The sequence below is a fragment of the Bos taurus genome, chromosome 4 (genome assembly GCF_002263795.3).
Source record: "Bos taurus isolate L1 Dominette 01449 registration number 42190680 breed Hereford chromosome 4, ARS-UCD2.0, whole genome shotgun sequence".
Classification (NCBI taxonomy): domain Eukaryota; kingdom Metazoa; phylum Chordata; class Mammalia; order Artiodactyla; family Bovidae; genus Bos; species Bos taurus.
The window spans coordinates 93,449,096-93,463,526 of record NC_037331.1 but is presented as its reverse complement, the minus strand read 5'-3'; the positions used below and the strand labels follow the sequence as shown (position 1 = coordinate 93,463,526).

General features: G+C 40.8%; 1 protein-coding gene across 7 annotated transcripts in view; it reads right to left on the bottom strand.

Annotated features, from left to right (window-relative positions):
* NRF1 (nuclear respiratory factor 1) overlaps positions 1-12,876 on the bottom strand; it is a 130,744-nt gene extending 117,868 nt beyond the window's left edge. For 6 of the 7 annotated variants that reach the window (XM_005205682.5, XM_010804462.4, XM_010804464.4 and 3 more), the window contains exon 1: positions 12,751-12,836. The gene's annotated coding sequence lies outside the window, so the exon portion shown is untranslated. 7 annotated transcript variants of the gene reach the window in all.
* Positions 12,877-14,431: the final 1,555 nt, after the last annotated feature.

Below are 14,431 nucleotides of genomic sequence, written 5' to 3'. Positions count from 1 at the left end.
TTACACTGTAACAAAAAAGGGAGGGGAAAAAACCCCAAGTACAATAAACCAAGGTAGAATGTCCAACAGATGAATGGATAAAGATGTGGTGTTATTTAATGGAGTACTGCTCAGCCATAAAAAAGAATGAAATAATACCATCTGCAGCAATATGCATGGACCTATAGATTACTGTGCCACGTGAAGTAAGTTAGACAAATATCATATGATATTGATTGTATGTGGAATCTGAAAAATGACACAACTGAACTCACTCACAAAACAGACTCACAGGCTTAGAAAACAAAATTATGGTTACCAAATGGGAAAGGCGGGGGAGAGGATGAATTAAAAGCTTGGGATTGACATACACACACACTGAATATAAAATAGTACTCAATACTCTGTAATAACCTATATGGGAAAAGAATCTTAAAAAGAAGAGATATATGTATAAATAAACTACTTTGCTATACATGAGATGAATACAGCACTGTAAATCGACTATACTCCAATATTTAAAAAAAAAAAAAAAAGGCTCACAGTGACTTACACTGTAACAAGAGGGAAAAAACCCATACGTAATAACTCAAGGTAGACTACTACAGCTACCACAACCCTTCTATTTTGGAATTTTCCAGCTCTCAACTAGACCTATACTATCTACCTGGCTCCTGAAATAATCTCACCCTGCTGTCAATATAATAAAAATAAGTAATTCATTTAGCAAGCATGAAAAGGCCTCAAGCACTACCAAGATAATATGTTAAACCAATTTGAATTGATGAGCTTTTCTTTAGTCATTTTCTAGGTAAGTGGCCTGAATTAAAACTGGTTTTACTTCCCTGGTATAAACTTAGCCTATAGAGAGAATTCTTTCACAAAGAACTATATAATATACAACACTCTTGGAAATGCATCCCACACAATCAAATCAGTGATGGGAAGCTGTAGAATCTAGTCTCCTGCTTCTCAACAATAGGGTATAGAAAAGAAAAAGAAAAAAAAAATCTAGAAATCCTACACTTGGGCTGCTGAGGATGAAAATACAAAACATGGCATTCAAAAACATATTAGTTGTGTCAGGCACTGTGCTTGGTGGTGAATACCAACATGATGTCTATTTTCATAAAGCTTACAATCTGGTGGGAGGGACAGACATACACCAAGTAATAAACCAACAAATGTAAAATGACATATACAGACATACATGGTGAAGAAAAAGTACAAAATAAGGGAAATGTGTAAAACTTCCCTGAGGAAATGAATAAAATTTTTAAGATTTTACCAGAGAGAAGAAAGGAAAAAGGTTTCCAGGCAGAAGGAAGAGCAATGGGAAGGCCTAATGGGGAGGGCAGCACGTCTGACATGACATGAGCTCAAAAGGCGGCACAGCCCCAGCAAGGAGCTCCGTCTTCATCCTAAATGGGGACATGACCAAACTTGTGTATTTGGAAAAGTTCGATTAACTCTATCTGCAATGAGGAGAATGGACTAGTGTTCAGCCAGTGTGGATGCACTGTTAAGTTACAGGTTATAGGTTAAGTTATAGGTTAACTTATAGTTAAGTTATAGGTTATCGCAACAGTCCAGAAAAGAAACTACTCAAATGGAAGTGGTAATGGTAGAAATGAAGAGGACAATTTGAGCTTATTTAGAAAATTAAACACGATCTGACAATATGAAAAGACCAGGTTTCTGTTCTGAGAAAATAGATGAAATAGTGATACCCTTCACTGAGGTAAGTAAGAATGGAACAGGGCCAAGTTTGAAAAGGGCATCTCATTTTGGGATGAAGTATATCTGAGGTACCCAAGAGATGTCAATTAGGCCACTGGATATAGAGTTCTTACACTCTGCGGGTAGGCCAAATCTGAGCATACATATTTATATGGAACAGTTGCATATTATTTTATCTTTTAGGGAAAACAATTATTGTCATAAAATAATCACTGTTCTTTAAGAAATAGAATTTCAAAACTGTGCTAGCCTAAAAGATAAGAACCACTACCTTACCAAAGGCCCTAAATTAATACTAGCCAAAGATTACCTCAGAGAAGGCAATGGCAACCCACTCCAGTTCTCTTGCCTGGAAAATCCCATGGACGGAGGAGCCTGGTAGGCTGCAATCCATGGGGTCTCGAAGAGTCGGACACGACTGAGCGACTTCACTTTCACTTTTCACTTTCATGCATTGGAGAAGGAAATGGCAACCCGCTCCAGTGTTCTTGCCTGGAGTGTTCTTGCCTGGAGAATTCCCAGGGACGGGAGAGCCTGGTGGGCTGCTGTCTGTGGATCGCACAGGGTCGGACACGACTGAAGCGACTTAGCAGCAGCAGTAGCAGCAGCAAAGATTACCTATTTAAAGTACACTGGATATATACCACTCATCTAGCTACAAAATGGATCTCTTTGGCATGAAAACAATACATCTCGGTGGATTCCCAAGCTAGAATTAGCTGCTACTCTCACATCTTTCGGACACAAACACCAGAAAAAAAAAAAGTTTGAGGCAAAAAGTCTGTACTTATTCCCAGATTGTCCACCTACTCCTATGTCTGAAAGATACTGATTTAACCATCTTAATTGTCAAGTATAAATGATAAAGTTTTTCTCCTAGAAGTTTCTAATTTTCAAAGTAGAAGGGAAAAGAATGAACAAATCAGACTTTTTTCCTTCCAGCGTATACTTCCATAGGCTTTACACTATACTTCGATGAAAACTGACTAGACAACTTTAGGTATTAATTGTGATAACTAAGGAATAAACACAAAGGACAAACAAACCATCTTCCAGAAAGACTAAAGCAGAACTAACAGGAGTAGGCAAGAAAATTGGGTTACATTACTAACTTTTCTAAAGAGAATCCACTGCACAAAATCTTTACGAAAGGTGAGAAAAAGCCAGTATTATTTACATGAAACTAGAATTATATACATCACATACTTATTTGAGACAGAGCATGGATTAGACTACAAAGCATTTTATAAACACAGATATTTATATTTTACGTACATAAAATCTTTTGAACCTTCCACAGATAATGCTTTTTTGAAAAAATAAGCATTTTTAACACTTCTGTATTAAATGATTGCTGCTACTAATATCAACTTATTCTCAACGGGAATATAACAACTTAGAAGGTCTCAGGACAAAACAAAAGACTTGCAACATTGACACAAACCAGAAACTATCCTATAAATAGGAATCCTGGCTCAGGAACTGTGAGGACAGAGTGGAGAAAAAGCAAGTTAATATGTGAATGAAATTGAGGTTAACCCAGGATTTACCTTTCATTCTTCATTAAGTAAGCTTTCACAGGCAAGCCCTTCCATTCTTACTCCAAGTTACCCTTACCTCAGCAAAACCATACAAAGCATGAAACAGGCAGTAAGTATTCCTGGACAAATTTGTATTTTGACAGAAACTTTCAATGTCTTTCATATTTCATTGAAATGGATTTAATAACTGTTCCATTAAGAATGTCCCAAGGCAAAATCAACAAATCAAACATCCTTAGACATTTCTGGTTCAAGACAGTATACAGAGTCCTATTTCATATTATCATACAGTACATACAAGCAGTGTGAGTGCACATGCAACATACATGTATACTTAGAGAATATCTAAACCAAATAATTAAAAACACTGTTAAATATCTATGTAAACAATTGTAAACTGTTTTACAATTTTAAAATTTTTTCTCTTTGCTACAATGAACATATTTACACACTTTTTACAAGAAGAAAATATATTTATTAACACATCGTAACACAACTCAGAAATAATTTTAGAAGGAACTTTTTATTTAGTGAGAAACTTTACCATTTCTGTACTCTTCATTTTTCAAATGGGGAAAAAGGCCTAGTGAGAATAATTGACTTGTGCGCCCAAAATCTGTTAGCGACTCCCTACGGCGGTAATTATATTATGGCCATAATCATACTTTTTATTTTTTCTAATTATAAAAATGAATGCATTTTCATTATGAGCATATATGCTCATAAACCAAAGATAACCACTGATTTGGCTGCTTCATTTCTTTTCTAAAAATTTTCACTACAAAAATTATACATTTTCAATGTAGAGAAACTTTCAAAATAGAGAGATTAAAAATTAAGGAAGACAAAAATGTTAACAATCAATCACATAATTGGTGATACTGGAATTATTTCTTCAAATTTAGTTTCTAAATTCAGTTTAGGGTCAAAAGACCTTAAGGGTAGCTCAGATGGTAAAGCACCTGCCTGCAATGCAGGAGACCCAGGTTTAATGCCTGGGTCGGGAAGATCCCATGGCGGAGGAAATGGCAACCCCGCTCCGGTATTCTTGCCTGGAGAATTTCATGGACAGAGGAACATGTCAGGCTACAGTCCATGGGGTTGCAGAGAGCTGGACACGACTGAGGGAGTAACACACACATGATGGTGTTTGTATGGAGCAAACTGACTCTTTCATTTGTGATTATTATGTGAAAGATCTACTACTGAAAATTTTATTTAACAATTGTTTAATGAGACAAAGGGCTTCCCTGATAGTTCAGTTGGTAAAGAATCCACCTGCAATGCAGGAGACCCCAGCTCAATTCCTGGGTCGGGAAGATCCGCTAGAGAAGGGATAGGCTACCCACTCTAGTATTCTTGGGCTTCCCTGGTGCCTCAGCTGGTAAAGAATCCACCTGCAATGTGGGAGACCTGGGTCTGATCCCTGGGTTGGGAAGATCCCCTGAAGAAGGGAAAGGCTACTCACTCCAGTATTCTGACCTGGAGAATTCCATGGACTACGGGACAAAGAGTCGGACACAACTTGAGCGACTTTCACTTTCAAAGACAATCCACAAACACAAGCCCAACTGCAAGCTGCATAACACAAATTTTCTTAAGATTATCCAACATGTTTACTCATGTAATTCTTACATTTACCAATATTTTTACAGGGTATCCTATACAACTGCCAGCTGGCATTAATTACAGAAAAAAACATGAATTATAAGCAAATATATTTACAAAAACAAGCAAATCAAGCTCACAAATTACTGAACCATCATTAGCAAGACAATTTTTACCTGATTCTTTTAAAATGTTTACCTTCTACATATTTTATAATGCACATAAATATATTAGTACAATAACAGGAATACCATCTATAAATAAATGTTTTTCAGAATGTGTGCTCAAAACTTACTTGTAAGGGTGACAACAAAAGTTAGAGATCACTGACTAGAATCCAGGGCCTAGCTGACAAAATTGCCCCCTAATCTAATTAGGATCCAAAGATTAGAAGAAGAAAGTAAAAATGATCAATTATCTAAAATTCAGAATTAAATATTTTGGGAGTCAAGTAAAGTTCTAGTATGAAACATTATTAAATAATCTGCTTAAATTTCTGCATTTTATCAATGATTTATGAAACATGGACACTAGCAATTTGTTACCATTGTATCTTAGATCTTAAAACATTCCTAAATTGTCATATTTTATACAGACTCTATAAAACAAGCCAATGGTATTTTCATTTCACAGTTAGAAAAATTAAGCAAGCAGAGAATAAATGTCTTGTCCCAGATCACCAGATTGATACGTGTACATTGTAGAAGTTTTCTATGGACTTCCCTGGTGGCTCAGATAGTAAAGAATATATTTATATGTGTACTTTAGAAGTTTTCTAAAGTGCATATGAGCAACCTTACAAATGAATTTGACTTTGCTGTATGCCTGAGACTAACACAACGTTATAGATCAACTACTCCAATGTAAAATAAAAATTAAAATTTAAAAAGTGAGTTTGATTGTAACCTAATGAACTATTTAGCTTTCTTTCAAAACTCACTTTCTCTTTAAAACAATAGTAATTTGATCCTCCCACAAAGCCTATTGTATAGAGTGCATGAATAGTCATATACAGTACAAGTATAAATTCTGGAATATAAAAAAGCAAGGAATTCAGATGACTTGACAAAATTCTAAAGCTGGTTAAGCTTTGCTTTGGCATTCCTCCCACCTTCCTTCTGGCGCTCCTACTCTTCTCTCCGAAAGGTACCTTCCATCTTCCCAAGTTCCTCACCCCAAACACCTACTTAAAATTTCTTTCCCTTGCTTGATCTAGCCCAGTCAGGATAACTGATTTCAGCCAACTAACATAGCCAACATTTACATTACCAAGGGCCAAAACGGCCCTTAACTTTTCTGTGTCAAGAACCCCTTGAGAATCTTATAAAAGGACCCTCTTCGCAGAAAAATCACATAGGCCCACACAGTATTTTTCAAACAATTTCAAGACCCAGAATCTCATAGCCAAAATATATCCATGAACCCCAGAATTATAAAACTCAAGTTAAAAACCCCTGTCTGTATCATATAAATATAAAACCTCGAAACCCTTCAAAAGGAATTTGTGTTTTAAGAGATGATAAGCTCAAAAATGCTACACTATATATACTCAAAGACATAAACTCTAATTGTTAAAATTTAAGTCATCTCCCCAAGTTTTTAATGCTGTAATTCTCCTGAATAGCAAGACCTATTTCTTTTTTTTTAAGACCTATTTCTAAACACTCATCATCCATTAATATTGTGTTTTAAGGCTCTACCTCTATATTCAATAAGACTCTGTAAATCTGTTTAATTATCATGATTCATGACAAAATAATACATACATACATACACATAAACATATTCTGATAAAATCCAGTTTTTGCCTCAAGGAGCTCTGCAGGATTCCCCACACTGCTATACCCTGTTAAAATTCCCTTAATACCTATCCTCAGTTTCTTCAACACTATACCGTTTACCTTCTCTCTTCAGGCATTGGTTTTCAACTTCCCTTACAGGCCTCTGTTCTTCCACTTGACCTTTATATAGATGCTACCCAGGGCTGCCCTCAGTTCCTTCCTCACTCTTGATATTATACTCTTTGGCAGTTTTTACATCACATTATGCCCAAAATACAAAGATCCTAACAGACCCCTCCCTCATTTTCCCTTGATCTAAAGTCCAAATCATTAGGTACCTAACTTTACCTATTCAGCATTATATACTCCCTAGCATCATACATCATATCCTATTTACCTTCCTCCTCAAGCTCTGTTCTCCCTATACATTCCTTACTTTATTAAAGGCATCATCATTATACATTAACCAACTATAATCTTTAACTCCATGTTCTTCCTAATCAGGCCACAATCTCACCAACTTCATTTCCCAGTACTTCCCCAAGTACAGCAAAATCTACTTGGTGTTTCTCAAATCAGACTATCAATGCCCTTCCTCTAGACTCTTCTTTCTCATCAGTAAAGCAGCTACTCATCCTTCAAAGTCCTAATGGGTTGGCCAGGAAGTTCATTCAGGTCTTTAAGATGGTATAGAGAAGCCCAAACCAACTTTTTGGCTAAGCCAATACTTAAAACACCCACTACATGAAAAATCTTCCCTAACCTCGCTTAATCTCCCTGCATCACACTCATCCCTTCCCCCAGAATTCCATCCCTTCTTCTATAATCCCACACCACTCTTTCTTCATTTTAGTGCTCAACAAGTTGTATTATAGTTAGTTGAACCCTTATCTTTCTTCCCTATAGACAAAACCCATGATTTATTTGTTCCTCTTGCATCTAGAACATGTCCAGAATATAGTAATATATTTAAATGTTACCTGGTGAATGAATGGCAAAACTCCAGAGTGAGGACACACTTAAGGTTATTTCCCAGTGGAAACGATGCCTCATTCTCTTTTGAACATAAATCAAATTAAGTCCCCTAGTCCCTAGCCACCAGTCAATCCTAAAGAAAATCAGTCCTGAATATTCACTGGAAGGACTGATGCTGAAGCTGACACTCCAATACTTTGGCCACCTGATGTGAAGAGCTGACTCATTAGAAGACCCTGATGCTGGGAAAGATTGAAAGTGGAAGGAGGAGGGGAAGACAGAGGATGAGATGGTTGGATGGCAAACCGATGCGATGGACATGAGTTTGAGTAGGCTCCAGGAGTTGGTGATGGACACAGAAGCTTGGCATGCGGCAGTCCATGGGGTCACAAAGAGTCGGACATGACTGAGTGACTGAACTGAGTCCTTAGCTCTCCACTTCAAGTCCACTGCTTAGTTTTTAAGCAATGTTTCATGGGGATATTTCTTCATTTCCTCTTGTCTTTTGTAGATTTAGCTGTCAGCCTAACCACATTAACATTCAGTGGCAGCAATGAAACAGACTCTCCAAGTTCTAAAAAGCTAAGACTTTACAATTACCAACAGTAAATATAATCTCTTTTAAAAAATGGTCTTAACATTTAAGCACACAAAGTTCATTCTTCATGATTCTGAAAAAGGCTTGGCATAGTTTATCCAACAGGCACCATTGAAAAGTTCTGATGAAAATTTCCACTTAAACTGTCAGCCAAACTTTTCACATTTGTAACCACAGAGATCAGCATACATGAAAAAATGTGAATACTATACTGATATACTTTACTGTCTGAACTACCAGGGAAGCTGATATACTAAATAATACACTGCAAACAGCAGACACCAAATCATGTATATCATCAAAATGACCCATACAGAAGTAGCTCTTTTAGCTTCTTTTAAAACTACATCTCCAAAATTTCAGTGATCATCCAATGAATAAAACCAGATTACCAGTTTCATCTACCTTTTTCCCTCTCCTCCCTACCCTCTCTCCCCCAACACACACACACACTCCTCCCTTACTAGGCATGGCTTCCTCAGAAATTATCTAATGGCTCAGAAACAGTTTGATAAGGAAGGTTATCAAGTTGGAATTCTGGAGAAGATTCCTTATGGTCGGTTTATTTTCTAAGTGACTGCTGTTGATAAAGTACAGACTAACCTCAAAGGATCACAATGTAGTAGCCTGCCTTCAATGCCCCCTGGTTTTGTTTTACCTTTTTTATGGGGGAGGGGCAGTCTTTTAAAAATATACTAGAATATCTTTATGAAGTTGTATTTCTGACTTTTCTTCAGTTCATATAAATGTTCACATTTTAGGACTAAAGACCACGTGATGAAACATTTTTGAAGGTTCAGTAATTAAACCGCTCTGAGCAGGATTGAAACATTTTAGCTTAATTATGAACCACACTGCAGGGGGGAAAAAAAATACATATATATACACTCCAAGTGAAGTCGCTCAGTTGTGTCTGACTCTTTGCGACTGCATGGACTGTAGCCCACCAGGCTCCTCCGTCCATGGGATTCTCCAGGCAAGAATACTGGAGTGGGTTGCCATTTCCTTCTCCAGGGGATCCTCCCAACCCAGGGATTGAACCCAGGTCTCCCACATTGCAGGCAGACGCTTTAACCTCTGAGAGCTACCAGGGAAGCCCGTATATATACTCCAAGGTATATATAATCCACTTAGCAATCATAAATTCTGTTCATTGTTTAAGTTTTCTCCATATTACATCAAAATAACTTCAGACAAAGCATTCTTGTTGCTCCAGGATTAAAAGTTTCCAATAGCTCAATGTGGTTATAATCGTCCAGAAACACCTGAAATTGATTTGTTTCACCTCCTTTACTCTTTCTCTTCCAGCCTGACCTCCTTAGTAAAATACTGATAGATAAAAGTACTACCTGAAAAGCCAAGAAAGTAAATAATCCACCAGGGAGTTAATAAGGAAGAAACTATATGATACATAATGCTCAAAAGTTAACATGTATCCAGAGCCTAAAAAAATACTGATTGGACTTGGTGTAAATAAAATGTTTCTAAAATAAACTTAAGAAGTGGGTTTCTTTTCCATTGCTGTTTTACTAAGTATTCATGAAAAATTATATCTGGGTAAGCTCAGGCTGAAAACACTGGCTTCAGCTCTCAAGGAAAATAAAAAAGAGCACAGAGAAAATGTACTTCAGTATAAAGCATTTTCTGAAATGCTTTGTATAAAACCAAAGATTGGTATTCTTCGGTAAGAATGATTTTCCAAATACTATATATATATATACACACACACACAAACATATTAATAAACATCACACTTAGTCACATATAAACATCTAAATTCAAATATCGAATTTCTTGGATTAATTACAGCCCTACAGAGAGTACGCGGAAACTCTTGAGATTAGACACTTCTGTGACTCAACAACCCAAAGAGCTCCCCCTCTACCCTCCACCTTTACAAAGGGGCACTGAGTGGATGAAAGAGCCCACTGCAACATGAAGGACTGAGCTTGCCTAAAGATATCTGACAGAAGCTGAATGTATGCAATAACTTCCGGTTCTCCAGAGACTGGGGGGTGTGCTTCTAAAGGCTGACAGTTTAGTCCTTCAAGAAACCAACATGCCTGTTCAAATACTTGTGGAAAAAAATTTAATTTCAATCATTATGCTCCTCATATTATCATCATTCCCCAACTAACACTGATTGAATGCCTTATTACATATAAGGAAAGAGGTATAAAAAATTTAACCCCAGACTACAAGGAGCTTAATTTCCCTTAAAAGTCACCCACTTCCTATCATTTCACATAAAATACTTCTTGAAGAAAGTCTGCTTGAACCTATGATGCAATGCAAACTCATATCCTAGGAATTTGGTCTTCAGCTACCTAACAAAATTAGAGATGGATACATTAATGGCGATTTAATTAAAAAAAAAACCCTACAATTTTGGGTTCCATTGGAATACACAAGAATTGGGAGGGAAACCTGAAATTCCTTCTCCTTTAATTCCCTCTACATCTAGACAAGGGCCCTCATTATCTCCTACACTTAGAGATATTTCCCTAAATCCAGGAGCTGAATTTGCTTAAAACATGGTTAAGAAAACTCCTGGCTTGGGAATAAGAAATCTTCTTTCTCCCTAAATGAGAATATGATTACAACTTCCAAGCAAAAAATCCTTTTCTTCATGTATGCTGAGTCTGAGATGGGGGGAGGAGGAAAGCGTGCACTGAAATCAAAGTATTTCAAATAACGATGAACCAAAAGAGAGTAAACAGTAATTCTTATACTGATGGACCCCGCTGAAAGGCACATCTAACACCTGTCCGAAGGGGGAAAAAAGGTCCTGCAAAAAAATTCTGCATGCAGTTTTGGACCCAAGTTAAGGTTAAGTATACTACATTACATTTGATAACTGCATGTTTGCTTCAGCGCTCATAAAATATGGAAATCTCACTTGGATGCACAGATAAGGGTTAGTCATATTTTCACTATGAAATAACACATCAAGAACTTTCAAACACAATTCTAGGGAGTCAGGCTACTACTAACTTATGGGAAGAAAAAAATCCTAGCATCTCCCAGCCCTCCTCCCCACCTCCCTTGAGTGAGGAACAATCCAGTAACTTACTGTTCAAGGCCAAAGGAAAAGGAATTTTTTTTTTAAACTGGGGGAAGGTGAAATGGGGAAAGGATCACTGTGACAGCAGATGATATCCTGCAACAAAAGGTGTGAGATGTGCATACCCATTCTCTTGCAGAGCACTGTCCAAGCTGACAGTCTCACTCACACTACCTTTCACGGTAAGAGTTTCCAATACCCTGTTTCTACACACTTAAGAAAATGTGAATTTTACTCTGACCACAGAAAGAGTTAAGCACAACTGACATCAGCTCTAAAACAAGCAATTAATATATTCTAATCTAATGCTTAAAAAGGGATGGAGACCAGGCAACCGCTGGACAACTGGCTGGACCAGTTATCATTTGAAGCCTTAAAAATATTACAATTTTTTAACAACTTCAAGTTTTGATGGGCACAGTCAGATGGACCGTCGAAAGTTTAGAACCAACAGCAATGGCACAACAGGTGAGAGAGGAGGTGGACATCACGGCCCAGTTAAGTGGCTAACATGCAAGGGCAAACCCTTGAGTTCCCCGAAAGGCTGGGGTTGCGGGATAATACCCATGCACAAGGCCATCCAGAGCTCCTGTCTTCCCAGTGTCATAGGTTTGGTCCCTTCCCGGGTCGCGCCACTCCCCCTATCCCTCCCCCTGGGGACCAACACCCCAAGCACAGAAAGAACCCAGGCCCCTCCACCCGCAGCATCTTAGCTAGGGAAGAAAACACAATGTCGCTCCTTATTTCTGCGTACAAAAGGACTCCGCGCCCTCCTCCTTGAACTGCCGCCGCTGCCGCCTCCTAACTTGCAAGAAGGTGGGCAAAGCGCCATATTCCAGCATCCCCCAGTCTACCTGGGTAACAAGCCCACGCCACCCCGGCGGGAGGGAAGCTTCGGAGGTTGCCCGAAGAGCCAGCCTCCTCTCCCGCAGGAGACAGCGGCTCCCGCGCCCCGGCCCAGCCCGCCGCGCCGCGCCGCGCCGCCCGCGGACCAGAGCCGGGAAGGGCGAGGAGGCAAGCTGGGAGCCGCCGCTCCGGTCCCGCGCAGCCCGCCCACCTCCCACTCCCAGGCCAGCGCGCTCTCCCGGGCCACCAGCTCCCGAACCCACGGGAAGGCAGGGCCGGGGCCCCGGGTTCCACGACGGAGACGAGGCCGCGGCCCCGAGAGCCTTAAGCGGCAGGGCAGGCCGGAACCCTGGGGCTCTCGGGAGGGCAGCGCCTCCCTCCCGAGCCCGCCAGGACGCCTGGGGCCTAGTGCGGCCTGCGCATCCTCGGGGTGGCGGTTTGACTGGGCCGGGCCGGGGCCCCCCGCCCGAGGCGGGCCGAATCCGGCGGGGGCCCAGGCCTGGAGCCGGGGGCGGCAGGGTGCTGGCTGCGGGGCGGGCCGGCCGGCCGGCGGGCGGGCGGCGTGTTGCGGCTGCGCCGGGGCTGAAATAGCTGGAGATTGCGCGGTAGGGCACTCACCTCAGAGCGGCTGCGCTACCGTGGGCCTGCGCCGTGGAGACTGCGACCGCGCCGGCTCCTCGCAGCCTCCTGCCACCAGCGGCAATGGCGAGCGCTGCCGCCTAAGCCGCCGCCGCCGCCGAGGAGGGGGAGGGGAGGGAGAGGAGGCACGCACGCGACGCACGGGCTCGGCTTCCCCGCCCGGCCGCCGCCATGATGGGGAGGTCGGCGCTACTTCGGCGGGGCATCCCGGAGGGGGCTTGGGCTCGGGCCTCCGCAGCCCCCCGAGTCTCCCTGCGTTCACATTTCCCTTCAGAGTTTTGGATCGGGCCGGAATCGCAGAGGCAACAGTAGTAAAGTCAAATGTGGACGCCCGGGGAAAGTAAGGCAGGCAACCCAAGATGGTTGCTAATCCGTAAATAGTCACATTTTTCGCCCCCCGAGTCCCGGGAATTAGGACCCCCCGAGTGTGCCTCGATCACCGGCATGGGGCTTCCCCCGCCTTTTCCTCCCCGCTGCCTTGCCCGTCGCATCCTCACCCTGCCTTTGGAATGACCTTTGCTTCTCTATTCAAACCCTGCCGAACTATTTAAAAGCTCAAGTTTTTGTACCAAGCAATCTATAAATGTTTTCGCCCATTCATTCGTTTGGCAAACATTTCTAGAGGGCCTGTTCGTTGCCAAATATTTTTCTGGGCGCCCTGAAGATGTATTTACTTGTTAGGATAAAGGAAGTCCGCACTGTTAGCAACATAATCGATGAGTGGAGGCAGTCAGAAGCAATAGGGACCCCCCCAAGCAAGTAGAGAGAGCTCAAGAGTAGAAAAACTAATGTTAGGGACACCGGAGAGTGTTCTTTGTTTTTTAAATTGTGGTCTGGAGACTACCTGCATCGGGGTCATTCAGGCTAATTATTTAAATTCTGGGGTCCAAATGGTTTCTCCAGAATCTTAGCTTCTTAGCCCAGGAACCCACATTTCTAACACCCCTCTCCATTCCTCCCCCACCCGTAAATACACATGGTTGTCAAGCACCATAGTTTAAGAACCAGTTGTTTTAGGGACTTAATAAACATCCCAAAGGGTATCAGGAAACAGTTTCACAAAATCCGGATACTTTTAATTTTCAGCAAGATTCCATTAATCTCAAAATGCAACGGTAACTAAAAACGAAATGTCTTTTTTATCCAGCATTTCTAATAGAGTGAGTGTCACCACCTACCACCTAGGTGTTCAAGCCAGAAACCTAGGAAAGATCCATTACTCCTTTCTCCCTCAAATGCCATTATCCAGTTAGATCTTTAGAAACAGTTGTTCCATCTCATTTTTTCCTTGGTCCAGGTGACTCGCATCTCTCATCAAGATACTGCAGTAGATCCTTCATGGTCTCCCTGTTGCAGGAATTGCCTTCTCCAATCCATTCTCCACCCTCCAGTTTGAATGGTATTTCAAAAAAGTAAATCATGTCATTTCTCTACTTAACAGGCTTAATAAGATCCCATTACACATAAGTTAAAGTTTAAAACTCTTTGAGGTGCCCTCAGGGCCCTTAGTTTCTGCTTTAGCCTAGCCGCTCCATTCTTTCTGGAGCTATTAGTAATTGCCCTTCTCAGTAGCATACTGGACATCCTGGGACCTGGGGGTTATCTTCCGGTGTCATACCTTTTTGCCTTTTCATACTGTTCATGGGTTCCCAGCAAGAAT